Source organism: Parambassis ranga, chromosome 6, assembly GCF_900634625.1.
Source record: "Parambassis ranga chromosome 6, fParRan2.1, whole genome shotgun sequence".
Taxonomy (NCBI): Eukaryota; Metazoa; Chordata; class Actinopteri; family Ambassidae; genus Parambassis; species Parambassis ranga.
Genome location: NC_041027.1, coordinates 12,141,604 through 12,160,446, shown reverse-complemented (window position 1 = coordinate 12,160,446; position 18,843 = coordinate 12,141,604). Strand labels below are relative to the sequence as shown.

Genomic DNA, 18,843 nt, shown 5'->3' with positions numbered 1-18,843 from the left:
AACCTAAAACTATAGTAGATCCTCCCTTTGAAACCCTCAGATAAGGGTGCTGCTGAAGATTTTCAATGCATGAACAATATAAAGAAAACTTCTGGAATGATTTCAGAACAAGTCCATGCATTTTACATCACTGAGCGGCAGTCCATGAGTCCACATCCATTCTGGTCTATATTGAAAGTACTCCCCTGTGAAATAAGAATTTTGGAATATGACATATGAGCATCCTGGCTCTCATCAGTCATGTTTTATTTCGGACCTAAAATATGAAACTTAAAAGACTCAACTCCTGAAAGAAGAAAAAGCAGCTATAGATATTTTACAGACTTATATTACTGAAGGATTACAGTTAAAGACTTGGTGGCATCTCATTTGTATTCAGTTTACATGCTGATTTCTGTAACTTGTTTGATGTATAATATTGTAATTATATACGTAATCTGGTCCCTTATTGGCAATTTTATGCTACATTTACAATGACATTTCACTATGGTAACTAAAGTGGATCTGCTACAGCATGCTGAACCTCTACAGGAACTATGCAGACTTCCTTTAAGTCCTCATAAGGCAAAAAGAAAATCCAAAAATGTTGGATCATCCACTTGCTGTTTGTGTTTTAAGCTTTGTGCTTCTTGGTTGTAATCTAGGAAGAATCTGAAGAATCCCAGCCCAAACAGAGACGACTCAGATGAGGATTGTTTATTTATTTAGCTGATCTTTATGTATAACCCCAGCAGAGTTCCCCTTCATTTGTTCATTTGTGCCTGCATATAATAACAAATATATTCAGGCAATTCAGAGATTATGATTAAAACTCAAATATACTTCTTATTAAAACAGTTTCCTAGCATTGCCATGAATAACAATGCGGCACGGTGCAGAAAATGCAATTTCTGCTTTCTTTATATGACGGACAAAAAGTCAAGCTGGAGCTCTCTGAAAGGAGCCTGAGCTGTTTTACAGAGTTGGGATTATCGTGTCCTTTTTTTTTTTTTGTTACAAGGAACCTCCCGCACAGTCACAGAGTGCGGCTGGACCATGTCATGCTTCTTGGCCTGCGGGGAGTTCCATCTACAGCCAATAAATAGGTTTATTCGACATGGCAGACTCAATCTCGGGGTATGAAATCTGGCTTTACTCTCTTACACATTAGAGTAGCCAGTGCTGATTCTTTTTTTATTCATGTGTCTATATACAGTGTATAAAAGCCAACCAGACTACAGCTCCAAACCCTCCAGATTTGAGCCTATGTACATTTATATCCTCCCAAATCCGAGAACAAGATTTCTTTAGAGAACGGACTGGTTAAAATGCATCAGCAGGGCCGTGTTTGCAGCTTGTCTCGTGCTACGCTGGGAGTTAAATCAATAGACATGTAACAGCTTGGTTTCTGCCCACAACTCTCTGTGTCTTTTCTTTGTATCAGAACTGAAGGCATAAGATGATCAAACTGGCTCGTAGTGCAAGCAGGGGCCTCAGAGAAGCCTTGCAGACACACACACACACACACAAATGCACTTTTTGGCGTTTAGATGTTGTAGCAATGGATGTCATTGCACACAGCAGTTTTAAAAAACAATACCGACATGCAAAGGAATTCAAAACATGTAAGCAAAAGACAACAACATCTTTTTTTCGTCTCAAAAACTGTAGCAAGTTTCAAATGTTCTGTAGCTGATGACATTCTGTATTTACGACCAAAACTCTCTCAGAAAACTTTCAAATGTTTAGAGTGAGCATGAAAAACAGTTTTTAGAATTTGTTTTTTGGATATTAAATGATCCACAAACAGCTTGGTGCAATAGTTTTAATCTTAAACAGGAGGACTATATTTCAGCTGTTGAGTAATCCAGGAAGTATTTACAGCAGGATGGAGTCAAAATAAAAGACATTATGTGTAAAGACGTTAATGAAGATAGTGTCTTTCAGTGTAACTGTGGCTCGATTCAGGAGTTCAGGGTCCTGTGAAGGCTACCTCTGCAAACCAACGATTGGTTTTGAGTCTTAAGTCTGAGTTATATAAAACAGCATCATCTGCAAAGCTGCACATTTTAACATTAGGTTTACTCGCTTTAAACACCGTTGCACTGACTTCAGGTCTGAGTGCTGGAGATGAAGGCTCATTCAAAGTGATGATCGCATGGGTGCTACATAATATCGAGACAGAAGCCATGCCTTTAGGCTATGAACAGCTGTGGTTCTGTGAATAGTGGATCTCCTTAATTGAGATTAAGGAGGGATGAAAGATTTAAACATTATTGATGGGATCAGTGTTGTTTTTGGTCTTTTTATGAATATTTGTTAGCTTTTTTGTGTGTGTTTAGAAAGAACAACACATTTTGTGTGCTTTTTGTCTCAATTAATGATGATCCATAAGGTGCAGCTGCAGTAATAAATCAGCTGTGACCAAAACACTACACTCCAATGAACAACACTGTGGAACTTACTGTGTCTCCAAATGGTTCGATTTTCTGCTGGAACATTGCCTTTCTTTCATATCTGTTATATAAATAATAATAATAATAATACAGGTAAGTAAAGAATTCACAGCATCCAAGGGCATTTTAAAACTTTAACTAAGTTTTTTTAAATGTATGAAATAAGGGTTACAAACACCGTAAAACTCTTAATAAGGTCCCCTGAAAAAAAAGAAAAAACAGTTTTCCAGGAAAGGTTAAGGTCAGACAAAAGAGTTTTGCTTCATTTTCACTAGGACAGCAAATATAACTGTATTATACGTTTCTTTTCAAAATAAAAGCATGTTTGTGTATTCCCACATGGGGCCATCATGCATTTTTTTCTATATGTTTTCAATTTGTTCTCTTTTCTTTTAATTTTTTCTTTGTAAGCCAAGCCATTGATGCCTTGGTAAACTGTCCCTCACTTGTGTCAACAGCATTGTAAAGCTGATATATCTACTGTACACATCTCAGTCACCAACAACACAATGCAAGGTGAAGCGGACGGAGGGTAAACATACACTGTTATATAAGATGCTGATCTCTCCTTCTTAGTCTGTGCCACAGAAAGTTCTGGGAAGGATGAATTTAGATGTCAGGCATGCACAGCAGCAGCAGCGTCTCATTCAGTTCCTGCTGGCACTCACACAGTTCTGTTGTGCCCACGCACAAATTGAAAAAGTAATGCAACACAAACTTTTGTCTTTGTCCTTTTTGCAGTTGTTGCAGTGAAGAGTCCAGTCCTGTGCCTCACAGGTTCTCGGCCGCCCCTCTTCCTCAGCTCGGCCATATCTATCAGGGACACAGAGGACAGCGTGGCTATTAATACTGCAGTTGTAAATCCCATGAACACATACACACATTCACACTTCCCACTGTTTGCACTGCGTGTTCTGTTTGGAAGCAGCAAGTGGGTAAAAATAGCAAAGAAGCAGTTATCAGTTTCTGTGTGCATTTAGAATGGTGGCTTTTTCTGTATTGCCAAAACACGCACACAGAGTTCACCCTCAAAGAAATCATTATAGCATGATTTACAGAGCATAGTTAACAGGATTGCCTGGCAGGATCAGATTAGCAGCGACTGTGTCTGTGCAGCCTTCACTGCTATTATCCCTCAGGTGTCTCTTTTTTTTTTATACCAAAACATAGTTTACCCCCATCCATTATGTATAATCGCATTAGGGTGAACCAGGTCTCTCCAGAATTGAGTTTTTCTAGAGCTGCACATATGGCCTTTGTATCAAAATCTGAGTTGCCGATAAGATTGCTGCTGGTATTTCTGCCAGAAGTTTAATCCATGTGGGAGATTTTTGAAGATTAGCTTCTGTTTGTGTTTTTTTTTGGAAGGTCAGAGATCAGGTTTAAAAAGAGGACCTGCTTGCATCATCTGTTTTTGTGTCATCTGCAACACAATCTTTGTGAGACTGCTTTTAGGCAAAAAATCCCACAGATTACAATGTCTGTTCCTTAAAGGTAGGGTAGGAGATTTCATTCTGATGCACTTTTTGTTTAATTAAATTAACTTCTCTTTACAATCCGATAGCAACCAATTAGTTCGGCAGATTCTCATTAAAACGAAGAATATGAATCATCTGTGGAAGCTATAAAACGCTAAAAACATCAGCCAATCCTCCGGGTGGACCCTGCACGGAGTATTGGCTGGTTGTCACTTTCTTCCTGCTCTGCGCGCACCAGAGAGGTACATGCATGATGGCCGAAGTCACAGACCGCAGCTCGTCTTCAGGTAATGCGCGTCCATGTGATTTGGAGGCGTGGCTTCGGGGTGAGCTCCGAGAGAAAGGGGCGTGTGTTTACTTTCGAAATCTGGCTGACTCTCACTGAGTTTTCAAAATCTCCTACCTTACCTTTAATCACGTCACAAGGATATATGAGATAGATATATGAGTTTGACGATCAGATTATCAGACATGTGTGTCCCTACAAATCTGGCAAAAATCTGATTAATTATGTCTTAATGTTTTTATGGGTGGCCTGTCCTGTTACTTTGGATAAACCAGCTATTTTCTCATGGTGTCCAGGTCTGCTGCAGTAATCCAGGCTGTATATCCAGGTTGAAAACTGACACCAATGTGCTACATTGACTTCATGCATGTGACACTTTCAGACCCTGACCATCATCCATACGTGAAATGATTGGAAAGACTTCACTCTAATATACAACTAGTGCTTGGGAAGCTTTTTACGTGCTGCCCCTGCTCCCTTTACTTAAACATCTGGACTAACAACTACTCTCTGCAGCACTTTATGCTTGTGATACTCACTCACTCATTAACAACAGCTAGGAACTGTAGATGTTATGCTACTTTAAAGCTATAGGGAATGTAGTTAAGCTAATAGCATGCAGAGCACTACAAAGAGCCTATCCATTAAACCCATTTGAATGATCATTATGTAAGTGTATATGACGCCGGGACCTTGGCTTTTAATGGAACCAGTTACCATTGGCTCTGGCTCCATTAAAAGCCAGTAGTCACATGATATGGCTCATATTCACAGCTGCATAGCATTACAGCTCCCCATGTGGCTATTCAAATCAAATTGACGTGGGCCAAATGCAAATTCATTCATTCCTCCACCATTCATCCACCAGAGTAAACACCATTTATACCAGACTTAAGGTGCATCCAATACATGTAATGGATAAATGGTGTTGAAAACAACAGGTGGAGCAGAATTTCATAGCTTCTGCATTTTCATTAGGACTGTTTTCGACCTTTCTCTTCCTTCAGACGGACTCTGAGTGAAGTAAAGTCTGAATACAATGAGGGAGACCTTTCTTGATCCCGGCATCTTGACGAAGTGATTCATTAATGAATGGAGGGCTATTTTTAGCACCTGAGAATGTGTATAATGAATATAATCAGTGCCTTCCTAAGAAATAAAGATGAGTTAAAAAGAAAAGGGCAGATCACCATAATGAAGCCTCTGCCATCGTTTTACTAAAACTTCTTTTCATCTGAATAATTTTAATATAGCTCATTTTGGAAAGGAGGAAAGGAGGCTTGAAAAAAATGCTACAAATGCTGCAAATGCTTGTAAGTCGCATAGCACCAAGATAGTTACTCCCACTGCTATGCTAAGCTAGGCTAAGCTAGGCTAAGCTAGGCTAAGCTAAGCTAAGGCCCGGTGACATAAATGCAACTTCAACTACCAGAGAAATTAAAAATAACAAACATTTTTTGACAAACTTTTTAAATTGTGAATCAACAGGCTAATCTGTGTAGAATACTGTGCTCAGCTAACCCAACTGAATGATCATAACATGTAACTCTTGGATAAAAAGTTACCTCAGTTTGTGCTAAGCTAAGCTAATAGCAACATATGTAACCCGTGGAAAATCAGTTCTGAGGATGTCAAATTTTCCTCGTACAGAAAATGTTTAATTAATCGTGTTTGTGATGAATGACCTTGTACAACATCGTCGTACTTTTAAATGAAGTAATTACATCAAGGTAAGTTGCCAAAGATTTGTTAGGACTCGATTGATTTTCTCTCACTTCTCATTTTTTCTTTGCCTGCCTCTCCCACGCAGATGTTCACGGCATTGTTCTTCTTGACACACTGACATTTCAAGTGACTGACAAAGTGAGATAAGTTCACACACACACACAAACTAACAGACTAAATCTAACAAACTATATTTTGCTGTGTAAAGTGTGTGTGTGTTAGATTTTTTGGAGCGTGCGTCACTCTTTCCATACTGAGTTTACTGCTACCCAGCAGTGCAGTTATGTGAAGGTGAGAGCTCCATCATTAAAGATACAACACACACACATGCACACACTCACACTCACACTCACATTGTGTTGCTGTTGGCAGTGAAAATATAAACATAGCTTCTTATTCAACAGCTATTTCTCAATCAATGCTTTAAATCATGCCAAAAAGATCTGTCTTTGTATTTTTCATGCTGTGAAAATAATCTGTTTGATCATAGATGATTGTGCAACCGTACTTCTGCAAGACATAATAAACACACTTATATTTTCTTTGGATGATTCACTAACCCTGCTCTGGAATAGGAGTATTTGTACAAACATTAGCAGCAAAAAAAATGACTTTACATGATGACCCATCCCAGAAATTATACGTTCATGTCTTCACAACACACACACACACACACACACACACACACACACACACACACACACACTAATACAGGTAGGGACCGATAGAGAAAGCTTGAGCATGTAGCTGTAAACAAAATTCTCATCACAGAAAGTCAGAAGTACAAGTAGACTTGGATAAAATATTCATAAGCGTGGATGCATGGGTGACCTCACAGCCAGGCAAAAAAGTTACCTTGATATTTGGACAATTGTGTAAAAGTTTTCTTTAGCCAGTGCTGACATTTTCAAACATTCTAATCCTAAAAAGGTTAATAAGCTAATGAATTTCACTTCCTGGCTCGCTATTCAAAGGATGTGCTCTCGATTCAAATGAAGGGTTTTAGAGCATTTTTTTAATTGTTTGTGCATTTAACACATAGGTGAATTTCTGGTAGATTTGGTAGACTGGTGCTATGGAATTAATTTAAACGCACACAGATCCTTGATCTTTTCAAGAATATTTGTCATATTTACTGCTACGACTTCCACACCATCTGACCCAGTGATGCCTGCTAGAGCACAATGGCGCTACTCATTGTTGAAATGTGTGTACTGTGGTTGTATTGATCCTGCTATTATTGGTCCTGTTATTTTTTTAAATGGATAATCCATCTTTCAAATTATTCTAACGATTGTCAGTGTTTCTCTTTAAAGACACTGGCTGTGTGTGGACAGTTTGCTTCAGTAGCTGAGGGACACTGGAGTGAAATATTGATTACTCTCTAAAGCTCAGAACACCAACTTTTAAACTGCCTTTAGTCTTTGCAGAGTATCTCACTCAAGTTCCTGCACATCCTACCGGGGTAAAAATGGGACAGAAGATGAATCCTCGCTTTCTTTATCATCAGGTTTTTGGGGCATGTTTAATGATAGTGTGCTCACACAGACATGTCGGGGTTTCCTCATCCTCCAGAGGATGCATCACTAATGAAAGCTGCACAGCTTTGACTCTTTGTTCCCTCCTGCTCACAGAAATAGTTTTCTCACTGTTTGCAGAGCTGTGGGTAGAAAATAGAAACCTAAATGACTCTGCCCCCCCCACCCCCCCACCCCCCAGTCCAGCTGTTCAGTGGGCACCTGTTGAGTTGGGATTGCTTTGCACTTGGCTCTTTGCCACTTCCATTAATGTCTCTCCTTCATTACTCCACTCTCCTCCTTCCTGCTCTCATTTTCTCTGCCGTCCCGTTCCAGCAGACCTCCTTTGCTCTCTCAGTGGCAGCCAAACCACCTCACAGCCCACTTGGCAGCAGCCACCGGGTGACGAGGTGTGCTTGCCACCTCTTTGCCAAGGCCTCATCATCAAGGGCTCAGCCGTCACCACGAGTGGTTCTCAATAGGCCGAGGAAGTAAGGGCTCTCTAACTGAGAGTTTCCTCAGACGTAAACTATTCAGCCAAGTAAACGCCCACATGCTTGTTTAAAACAATGTATTACTATACTTGAAAAGAGTTTAGCAACAAGGGAGGAAGTAAGGTTGATTGCACTGACATAAATCTCCATGGCAGAGTGTGGATATAGATTTATAGTGTAAATACTGTGGTTATCAGACTTGTTATTGTTATGTATTTCACACACTTTGGGACATTTTCAACCTGGATGGGAGCCAGTTCAAATTTGGACTCCACTTCTGGATAAAATCTGGCAGCACAAGCAGCTCCAGTGTTAAATTGTTTGGTTCCCGGGTGTGAGATCGGCTGGTTAAAAAGCAGAGTTCCAGGTTTTTTTTTTTTTCTTGCACCGTGAGACGGTGATGCTGCTACGTTTTCTGCCTCCTGCACGCTCTCTCTCTCTCTCATTGGCAGGACAAATGGACCTGGCTTATCCCGGCTGGCTTAGCAAGGCAGCAGCAGCAGCAGCAGCACACTGGCTGGGTCTTATCTGTGACTTGCAGCACCACAGACCTCATCCACACAAGCAATTACACCAGTGCACATATGCCAATAATAATGAGTATGTACATATTGTGTATATATGTGTGCACATGATCTATTATTTAATTGTCTATTTTTTACTCACATTTGTTGATACATTTATCTTAATTTGAACAACTATTATTTAATTCTGTCTACCAGTTATCATACAATTATGGTACTGAGTAGTAAAGTAAACAACCTCGCAGTGGAGTCACATTAACATTTACACGGCAGAGGCGGAAATAATAGCTTTTAGTAAAACATGTTTTTTTAGCAACTTAAATTTAGTGTTAAACTCTCAGCCTCCTTATATTTTATTATTAAGTTTAAATGGTCATGGATCATATTTTATTTATGGATTAAAATGTTTTATTTTGGTTTTATTTTGAAGAGCTACAGGAAGTGCTGTGCCTATACTACCGCTGCTGGTCATCGTTTGTATTAGCTTTACGCATGTGAAACCGGACGTGACCTGTTATGCTAAGTGCTAGCTTAACCTCGAGAGGTAATAGCGAGTGAAACAGGTGTTGTTGTCTTCATGGAAGTTTCTGGAACGTTTAATCAATGATCGGCAAAAGGGCGCTTGTTGTCAATGTATTTGGAGTAGATATTGTCGTCCGATAGTCCTGCTGTTACGTATTTTTCCAGTTACGTCAGACTTTATAGAGCTAGCTGGCCGCTTCATTATAGAATGAAGCGGCCATTTTGGGTCTAACACATGAGTGAATAGTGAGTGGGCCCACTGCATTTTGTACATTATATAGTTTGAGGTAGGGATGTTGATATCGCTTTTATATATTTTACACACACTTGCCATAATATCTAATGGCAAATTTTCAAGCTACAAGAATGTATTCAGTTCAATCTCAATTCTCTAAGCCTGCCTGGACCTTCCCCAACCTCAACTCCATACCTCACAGGGCAGGCCAGTAGTAATTAGTTTGCTCACAAATACCTGGGCTGTTTATTCACGCATTACTCACGAAATTGAAATTATAGTTGAGTTTTTACAGCCAAGTGTTTTTCACTGTGAGCAGCTGTGGTGTGGATAACCACCAGCACAGTGTGAATCAGATCACGGCCACTCACAGGCATAAAGGATCTTCTCAGCCTGTCCTCACCAGGCAAGCCAGTCCTACCACATGTTGGTAGTTGCGGAACCCACTAAAATGCAGTTTTTAATTATAATGGTCCACCCCATAATTTGCTCAACGACTATAGTTAAAGTTTTATCAACTAATCAGTAAAGACAGACCATCACTGATGATTAATGGTTGTAACATCAGGTTGATATTTCATGCGACCACATGAGAGAAGCTGTTTTCTTTGTGTTTTAAGATAGCTGCTTTATTCAGGATGTTGTTATGTTTATATTTTTTCATTGTGTTCACTGTGTGTTGTTAGGGAAAGGTGATGTCTTTGTACATGTGTTCCACCTGGCACTCTGAGTCACTGACTAAAACAACTGTATATGGCTGAGGTTTTTTCTGCAATAGAGAACAAAGGGAGGGAAAGAGGAAAATTGTAATGATGCCTGCATCACTGTAAGGTGGAAGCGCTGTTTCACTCCAGGGATATGTCAAAGAAAAACTCTCGATGTCACGGCGAGGGCAACCCTTTGATCGCGCCCTGTACTTGAATCTCACTTCATCAGATAGAAAATCTCAACAACCGTGTCTGCTTGTACAAATTAAAAAGTTTTGCTGACTTTGTTTGTACTTCATATAGTGTGTTGCAGAGAAAAACATTAGAGTCAACCCTAAAGAGGTGTTTCAACAACTTTAAAATGCACAAACTTTTAACCATCTGGGGTATTTTTCACTCCTGCGACATTGTTTAGTTACTGTAGGCTCATTGTTTAGGAAATGGAGGAGGAGGGGGCGGCGCAGATGGTGAAGTAGGCCGGCTTCTTTGAACAGAGCGAAAGCTACGCGCAAACACATCAGTAGCCTTGATAAAACACTAAAAAAATTGCAGATCTTAATAATGAAACATATGCTATAGGAGTGGCATGTCTCCTTTAAGAAACTGGGCAGTGAGTGTGTGTGTGCACGTACCTGGGATGGGGTGAGCATGCATGAGTGTGATTGAGTTTGTGTGTATGAACGATTCTAAAGTTTAGTTTAGATGAATAATTAGCTTAGCTCATTCCCATGGCGACGACAGGTTGTTGTGTGCTGTCCAGTTGCTGGATAATGGCGTCTTCCTGATGTTAGCATGTCAGGTGATGGATGGCTCAGTAACATATTTAACCAACGTGTTGCGGCCTTATTTTTCTGTCTATACGTGCGTAGATGTGGCAGAAATTAGGGATGTCCCGATCCGATCAGGTGATCGGAAATCGGGCCCGATTACGTGATTTCAGACTCGATCGGAATCGGACATTACCTCCCGATCAGGACTCGGATATATATTTATTAGGGCTCTCAAAGTTAATGCCTTCTATGCAGGGTCGCTCTGTGTCCTGTAGTGTAGGGGTATGACAGTTGCCTTTGGCACGAGAGGTCCTGGTTCGAGACTTCGAGGTTTTGTTGCAACAAGCGAGTTGCTTGCCTTTATAGAGAATCCTGAAAGTATCGGATCAGGACTCAGTATCGGCAGATACTCAAAAAAAACCTGATCGGGATCCCTAGCAGAAATGTATTCTTTTTTTGTGGGGGGGACGTAGTCAAGGGGGCATTTGTTGTCAAGGCAGCCGCCCTAACTATAAAGTGCTGCAGGAAACCCTGCACTTACACAGTACACTCCCTTTTCTTCTTCATTCATGTTAAATCGCCTCATTTACACATTTAATAGATTGAAAAATAACTTTTTTATTTTGGACAGTGTAGGCCTAAAATGACCTCTCCTCGTAGCTGTCTTCCCCCTCGCCATGATGTTTAAAAATTGGAATGTAATACAGTGCTATCTAGTGTACATCTGTGTGTGTGTGTGTGTCATACACACTGCACCTAAAAAGAAAAAGATAGTCTTGATCAAAGGGCAGCAGCCTGTGGTGACGAAAACACAGGAAGGCTTTATTAGCTCTCTCTTCTCCATTAGCTGTTCTTGTCCTTTTTTTTTCTCCACACCTGTTGAACAACTGTTCTTCGTCTCTCTGATTCCACTCCTAGAAGATCAGACGTTGGGTTTATTAGATCTCTTTAGCCCCCCCCCCTCTCTCTCTCCCATCCACTATTCCCGGTGCGTGCGCTCACTTCATGACTTTCCCCTTGGCTATTCATGTCAAGGTGGAAGAATATAGCACAGATATCTTTATACGTGTCACATTTCACTTAACAACCAAAAGCAAGGAGGGCTGGATGCAGCTCAGACGTCTTGATCTTCTTTTCTTTTTTTGTTCTTCTGATAACAAATAATCCACTTGAATGAAAAAAATCGGCCAGGATTCTCTTTTTTTCTCCTAATTGTTTGATCCTCTTGGACTGATTTCCTGATCCTCGGGGGTGGCAGACTCACGGACACTGATTAAGGTTCCTTTCTGCAGCAGTGTTCCTTGAAAGCGACATTAGCAAGCTGGTTGCATGTGATAAACAGAGAGAAAAAGAGAATGAGAACATCCCATTCAAATTTAAGGTTTCTGTACAAACCTGTTGGATACATTTACATATTTTTCAATTAATATTCTATTCTGTTATTTAGAGAATTTATCAATCTGTGTCCATGCGGGGCTTTTTGAAAATAGGAGTCCTTGAGGAACCATCACTGAGTGACTTCCTGTTTCAATGAAGTGCTCCCAATATGCTTTCTACTCTATATAACCTATGTACTCTTGATGATACACAATTTGGATTGCTCTGTGAGCGTAGCTGTGTGCGTGGTTTTCATTGTACACATGAGGCTGCCTCTAATGCACATGTACCTTTCTATGTTGTACTTTTAACAGCTCAGGGCCAAACTGTTTTTTAATCCTCTTAATTTGGTGGGATTAGGTTTTTTTTCTTGGTTAAGAATTTTGGTTTCCACACTTAAACATCTGTTTGGAGAACTACAAGAGCTCCATCTTAGTTAGCTGCAAGCTAAAAAACAAAAAACTTGCCTTGTTTATACCATAATGAGGTTGTGTGTAATTTACTTACTTAAAGAACAAACAATGCTAGTGCAGATGCTGCAGACCTCCTCAGGCTGTGGAGGATGGATCTAAAACACATTTACAACTACACAATATCACTTTAATATTCTTGTGTTTTCGGGAAATTACATTTTGTTCACATTCAGTTTGCATCCTTATTCCTACGGGAAAGGAGTCACAGTCGTACGTGTATTTTACTGCTTCATACTGTTTTTTATATAGTCTGTAATCACATCATCATCATCATTACAGCCAGTTTGACTGAAAAGCTGTGAGGAGATGCTTAAGCACTATAGACTTTCTGACAGTTAGACTCATGTTGGCACATTGAATTACATAATTAGCTATTCAAATGGTCATCATAGTCTGCATTTACATTGTACCTACTCAAAGGTACTCGGAGTGCTATACTTTCTACTTCACATTTACTTTTCCGCCCACACACATTCACAAGCAACATAGGGTTAAATGTCTTTCACAAGGACACACCCATGGGCTAACAATCATGGATAGTGGACGACTGCTCTACCACCTGAGCCACATCCGCTATGTACTTTATAGATAGGGGAAAATTGCCTCAAGAAGCAGGACGCCCTGTGGAATATTCCAGTCTGATTGGATTCATGTTGTATTGGTTGTTACTCATGCTTTTCAAAATCAATGACTGAGAATATCAGAATGCATGTGGGACAAAAATATGCCAAAAATATACCACTTAATATCCTCCTGTTTAGGTCAGCCAGGTGAAATTATCCTAAAGTTTATTTTGGTGCTGCTCTGACTGCCCTTTTTGAGGCCTTTTTCAGTCTTTAATTATTTATGTTCTTTGATTTTCAGCTAGATTTTCCACCAGACTGCTCAGGTCTAAAATGAATATCTTCATTGTCCTACAGTAGAGAATGTGGGATAGATTCTGAACACGGTGCTGGCATCCTTATTTATTAAATCACGTGTTTAGCTGTAGGAGTTTTATTTTTATTTTTTATAGAAAAAAAGGTGTTATAATCCCACAGCTACCTGCTAAAACCTGCACTAATCAATATTTAATTTTACAATAGATTAAACGGGTATGTGTAATTTGAAATGTCACTTGTAGTGCAGAACCAACAGAGATTTGTCACAGTGACAGTAATGCACTTAAATTCCCTTTAATCCTTGAGAGATTTTTTGGCTCAGGTTCAGGTTTAGCTCAGGTGAATTGTAAACGAGCAACCACCATGTTTTTATTTTTTTATTTTATTTAACCTCTATTTAACCAGGAGGGGATCAGAGTGTCCTGTAGAGACAGAACCGACATGCTGCCATGCAAATCAATAAATAACATAAGGCTATTTATATTAAAAACAAGGTATAGATCTGTTCCATAGGGAAGGTAACCATAAATGACTTCTGTTATGATCTGGCGCTATATAGAAAATAAAATGAAATATTATTGACCTGACTCTCCTTGGAGGGCGCCCCCCTCTAATAAAATGGCAGGGAAACACTGACATTAATGTTCATCATTCCTGAGGGTTTAGCTTCACCATCAACTCAGGTAATCACAGGCTCATCCCAAGCACCCACCCCCTCACTTTAACAAAGCCTGCAATTAATTCCAGTTACACATGTAGCTGTAAAACCTCACAAGTAATTGCATCCACTTGTTTACCACTCCTTTCATCGGGCTACAACAGGCTGTAATTATTGTATAATGTCAAGGCGCTTTTCACAACAGCCCTGGGGCTTTTACTTTGAAAACATGTTATCATCAAGGTCCTTTCATTAATGCTGCGTGTCTGCATCATGATTATATATGTTGAAGAAAGTCTGTCCATGTTTCCTCTTCTTCTTAGCAGGTCATTAGCTTAATATTTATTTGCAGTAGTACAAGAACATCTATGCATCTTCCATTGTGAAGGAAGGTGGTTTACATAATAAAACTGCTGCATCTGTAAGCTCCGTGAATATGAATTAATGACATTTTTCTACATGGCATTTCCACTTAATTATGTTGGCAAGTGGAGGTATGTGTGGCACGTCGTGGTGTGCATCCAAAGGTGTTTCCCTAATTAAGGTCTTCCAAACGACGACCTTGCTCTCGTCTGAAATGGCACACAATAATAGGCCTCCATAATAAAATTCTAGTCATATATTCAAATCCCACAAAGCACAAAAACAGCAGCGCACTTTCCTTTTTTTTATTTTAATTTAATTTTATCTATTTTGTTAGTTTATGCACTTTTAATGATTGTGAATACATTAGTGTCTTTCTAATTGACAATATAAGTACTTGTAATGGGGAAAAAAATAATGGTCCATGCAATTTTGAGCACTCATTTAAGTCACTTCATTAAGTCATATATACATATAATTTGTGTTTTGATTCAAGTCACAGGGCAGCAGATGCAGTTCTGAGGTCACAGCTGTGAGTTCTGACCTTGTCATAAAGCAGACAGCTACTTATAAGTACACACTGAGCCTTATTCTACAGCATTATGTGGGATTATCACCATATACATTACACAGTTACACTGTATTTATAGTGCTGGAATGTGTTACAAAGCTCTCAAATAATTATATCTATATGTAATTTTTTTTTATGTAAATTTTTTTTTGCATTTATTTGTCATTAAATATAGATTAAATTATGGATTTGGATATTTCTCCGGACATAAACATATCAGGTCCTTTAAAACACAGATCATGTTGCACAATTTAAAATCATTAATAAAATTGGAAACATGAAAATTCGTACACAACAAATATCTTTTTCACTTCTACCTCTTATAACACATGCTGACATAGGAAAGGGAAGCTCAACCCACAGATCACTGCAAAGGCACTGCAGATGACCCTCATTAATAACAGCAGCAAGACAATGCCTGTGACACTCGTAAGGGAACAGTTGACTGCACTTCAGGCAAGGAAGGATTAAAATACCAAAATATCAGGTAGCTGTCACAGTCTGCCAGCAGGTTCAGCCTTCACAACTCTTGCTGCAGACTGTGCAAGTTTGTAAAATAACTACAAAAAGATTATACAGATAACCTATAATTTAATTATTATAATTAGAGAAGGAATGAAAATGCTGAATAAATTACACTGATTAAGACCTTAATACTAATTTTGCGTTGTGTGTACTTGCTTGTGTTGCCAGCATCTGCATCACGTTCCTGTTTGTTCACATGTTTTGGCTACGTGTTAAAGGGATCTCCGCAGGGATCTGGAAAAAATCCCCATTAAGCAAACTGACGTCCTCCCAACCTTCGCCTGTGTGATCCGACTGTAATAAGCTGAGCATCTGTCTGCCATCCTCCTCCTCCTCCTCTTCCTCTGCCTCCTTCCCCCTGCTGCGTCCTCATCTTTCGACAAGGTCCACCTCTCACATATGCTCTCATCATGCCTAACTGCCTCAATTCACAACTTAATTCAGATGGGTAATCTATTTAGATGAAGATGCGCAGGATGTTTATCAGGTTTCATCACTTGCCTGGTTTCACAACTAAAATTCTGTAGTGTAATGTGGCATCTGCGAGTTCCTAATTGAGATGCAACATGCTGCGCGTCAACACATTTCAGAGAGCATGTATGCAGATGAGTCCGATTCATTGTAATCCACAGTGTCAGGGAATTATTGCTGTAATCACATTTCAGCAAGACTTTAAAGTTCATGTCCTTGGAAGATTTAAAGGGTCCTGCTGACTCAGCAGGATATACTTGAAATGTCCTCTCAATTACACCTCAGTGTGTGCTGAATGTCATCCCTCTTCTCTCTCGCCTTCTGCTACGCACTGTCCATTAACGCACATGAAAGCAAAAGTGCCCCAAAGTAGATAAGTTTTACAACAAAGGCTTAACTTTTACCATCACTGCAGAGCATATTAACGATCATTAGCTTTTAGGATTCTTAACTCTTTTCTCCATTTCACAGTGGTCTGTTTATCTTCTGTTTATTTCAGTTATAAACAAGACGTTATAGTTCAAAGAGAGGCTTCTATCCCCCTCTGATCTAACCTTACATTTAGACTGTCTGTCCTGTGATGTGAGGTCTATCACAGACAGTATACAAAGTTAGACGACTTGAGGCCAAAAAATCCACTTTCGAGCACTGCCATGTTGGAAATAGATGCCATCTTGGAAGTAGAGTATGCACAGTAGTAGGGCTGAACGATCTATTGTTTTAGACCGAAAATTGCGATCTCAGACAACGCGATTTTGAGATCGTCAAAGACACGTTTTTTTGCACTGCTCCTAACTGAATCAGGTTTTGTTTTGTCAAATGCTACGGCTGAAAACAAGCAAGAAAACGGAGGAACTGGTCCCTAAAATGAACTCCACCTTTATGTTCGGTACTGTTTTTGCTGGCAGCAGCGGCGCATCTTCTAAGCCTGTGTCTGTGTGTGTGCGCGCGACGTGTGTCGCAGTGGAAGGGCCGCGTGTATACGAATGTATTATAATGCTACGAGCACGTACGCGCCCACCTCTCTGAACATAACCAGCTTGTTATATTCAGGTTCGCTGCTGTTGTGCCGTCAGCAGCTCTTCTACAAACATTAGAGTTTATTAGTTTTCAATAAACATGAAGAGTTTATTAGTTTTCAATAAACATTTCATGTTTATTGAAAACTAATACTGAGTGCACGTTATCAGAGTTTACTTTTAGATCTACTGATACTGTTTTTGAGAAGTGACAGAGTAGGCTACCTGAAGTCATTTACACAGAAACATGCAGATTATTGTCAATGTAAAAACAAATCGTGATCGTGATTTTATCATTAAAGAATCGTGATATAAAATTTTTGTAGAAGAGCTGCTGACGGCACAACAGCAGCGAACCTGAATATAACGAGCTGGTAATGTTCGTGCTCGTAGCATTATAATACATTCGTATACATGCGACCCTTCCACTGCGACACACGTCGCGCGCACACACACAGACACAGGCTTAGAAGACGCGCCGCTGCTGCCGGCAAAAACAGTACCGAACATAAAGGTGGAGTTCGTTTTCCTCTGTTTTCTTTTCATTTTCAGCTGTAGTATTTGACAAAACAAAACCTGATTAAGTTAGGAGCAGTGCAAAAAACCGTGGCTTTGACGATCTCAAAATCGCGTTGTCTGAGATCGCAAGTTTTCGGTCTAAAACGATAGATCGTTCAGCCCTACAGGAAACTATAATAGAGAGAATAACAGCTATGTGTCATATTGCCACATTGAATGAGTCATTAAAATAGTACAATTATATACAGTGTCAAATAAAGTGTCAAGCCAAGTCATGTGATACACTGGTTGCAGATCAATTAATTATAAGCTAGACAATAACTGGTATACAAACCATCCATCCATTTTCTGTGCCCACTGTGTGCTATAGTACGCAGTCACAGAGGGCTGAATCTATCTGAGGTGTTAATGAGCAAGAGGTGCAGTGTACCTTGGACTGGTTGCCAACAACCAGGCATTCTCACATCTACGGCCAATTTAGATTCCCCAATTAGCCTACAATTTTGTAACAAAAAATACTAATGTGAAATTCAAATAATCTAATAAATACTCATAAAAGTGCACATTAGCTGAGTAAATTAAGCTTGCCAATAGAAACAGGAATAAAAGAAGTTATGTGCATCCTCATACCAAAACCAAAGCTAAACTTAAAGGTAATGTAAAGGTAATAAATTAATAAAATATTTATAGTTCTAGTTTCTTGGTAACAATGAGGGCAATGACTGGGAGCATTACTGTATTTGTAGTACTAATCTATGTTGGTTTGGACTTACTGGGTCTGGTCTCCTTCATTCACTTTCCCCATAGATTTGTATGGGGTAAAACAATTTAGTGGTTAAACTGAATAAGTAAGTGGAAAACATGCAGCCTCCTGGGAACATTTGTGTGGCTGGACTCCACATGATTGCAGTAAACTGCAGCTCTATTCTCTTTTTATTTCCAAAGAGTGAATGCATTTAAAATATGAATCTAGACTTTGCAAAAACAAATTTATCTTTGCGTGGAGGTACAGTTCATACTTACATTTGTGAAAACAATTTTAGCACGCTGGCTTGTTGAGGTGAATGTTTTCCTGTCCTTCAGGACATTAATATAAATACTTCTTCCTTGTTTTTGTTATTAAAATGAACAAATCGCTTTGGGATTTAAGATTAGCATGAGTGCTTTTGGGAGATCTGATTTGTATGTGTATACTTAGTCCCTGGAAAGCTCTCTATTAATACTTGTAGACATGACAAACTAATTGCTACCATGGCCTTCTCAGAGCAAAAGAGTCTCAGAGCACAATTAGTC

The 18,843-nt window shown here is 39.5% G+C and overlaps 1 protein-coding gene and 1 long non-coding RNA gene across 3 annotated transcripts in view; one reads left to right on the top strand and one right to left on the bottom strand.

The window, feature by feature from the left end:
* Positions 1-3,177: 3,177 nt before the first annotated feature.
* Positions 3,178-18,843, bottom strand: part of uts2r (urotensin 2 receptor) — a 34,855-nt gene continuing 19,189 nt past the window's right edge. Inside the window, exon 4 of the mRNA XM_028408626.1 lies at positions 3,178-3,248. The gene's annotated coding sequence lies outside the window, so the exon portion shown is untranslated. The remainder of the gene's footprint in view (positions 3,249-18,843) is intronic.
* LOC114437753 (uncharacterized) overlaps positions 3,206-18,843 on the top strand; it is a 40,068-nt gene continuing 24,430 nt past the window's right edge. For both annotated transcript variants that reach the window (XR_003670934.1, XR_003670933.1), the window contains exon 1: positions 3,206-3,292. This is a non-coding gene — a long non-coding RNA (uncharacterized LOC114437753). The remainder of the gene's footprint in view (positions 3,293-18,843) is intronic.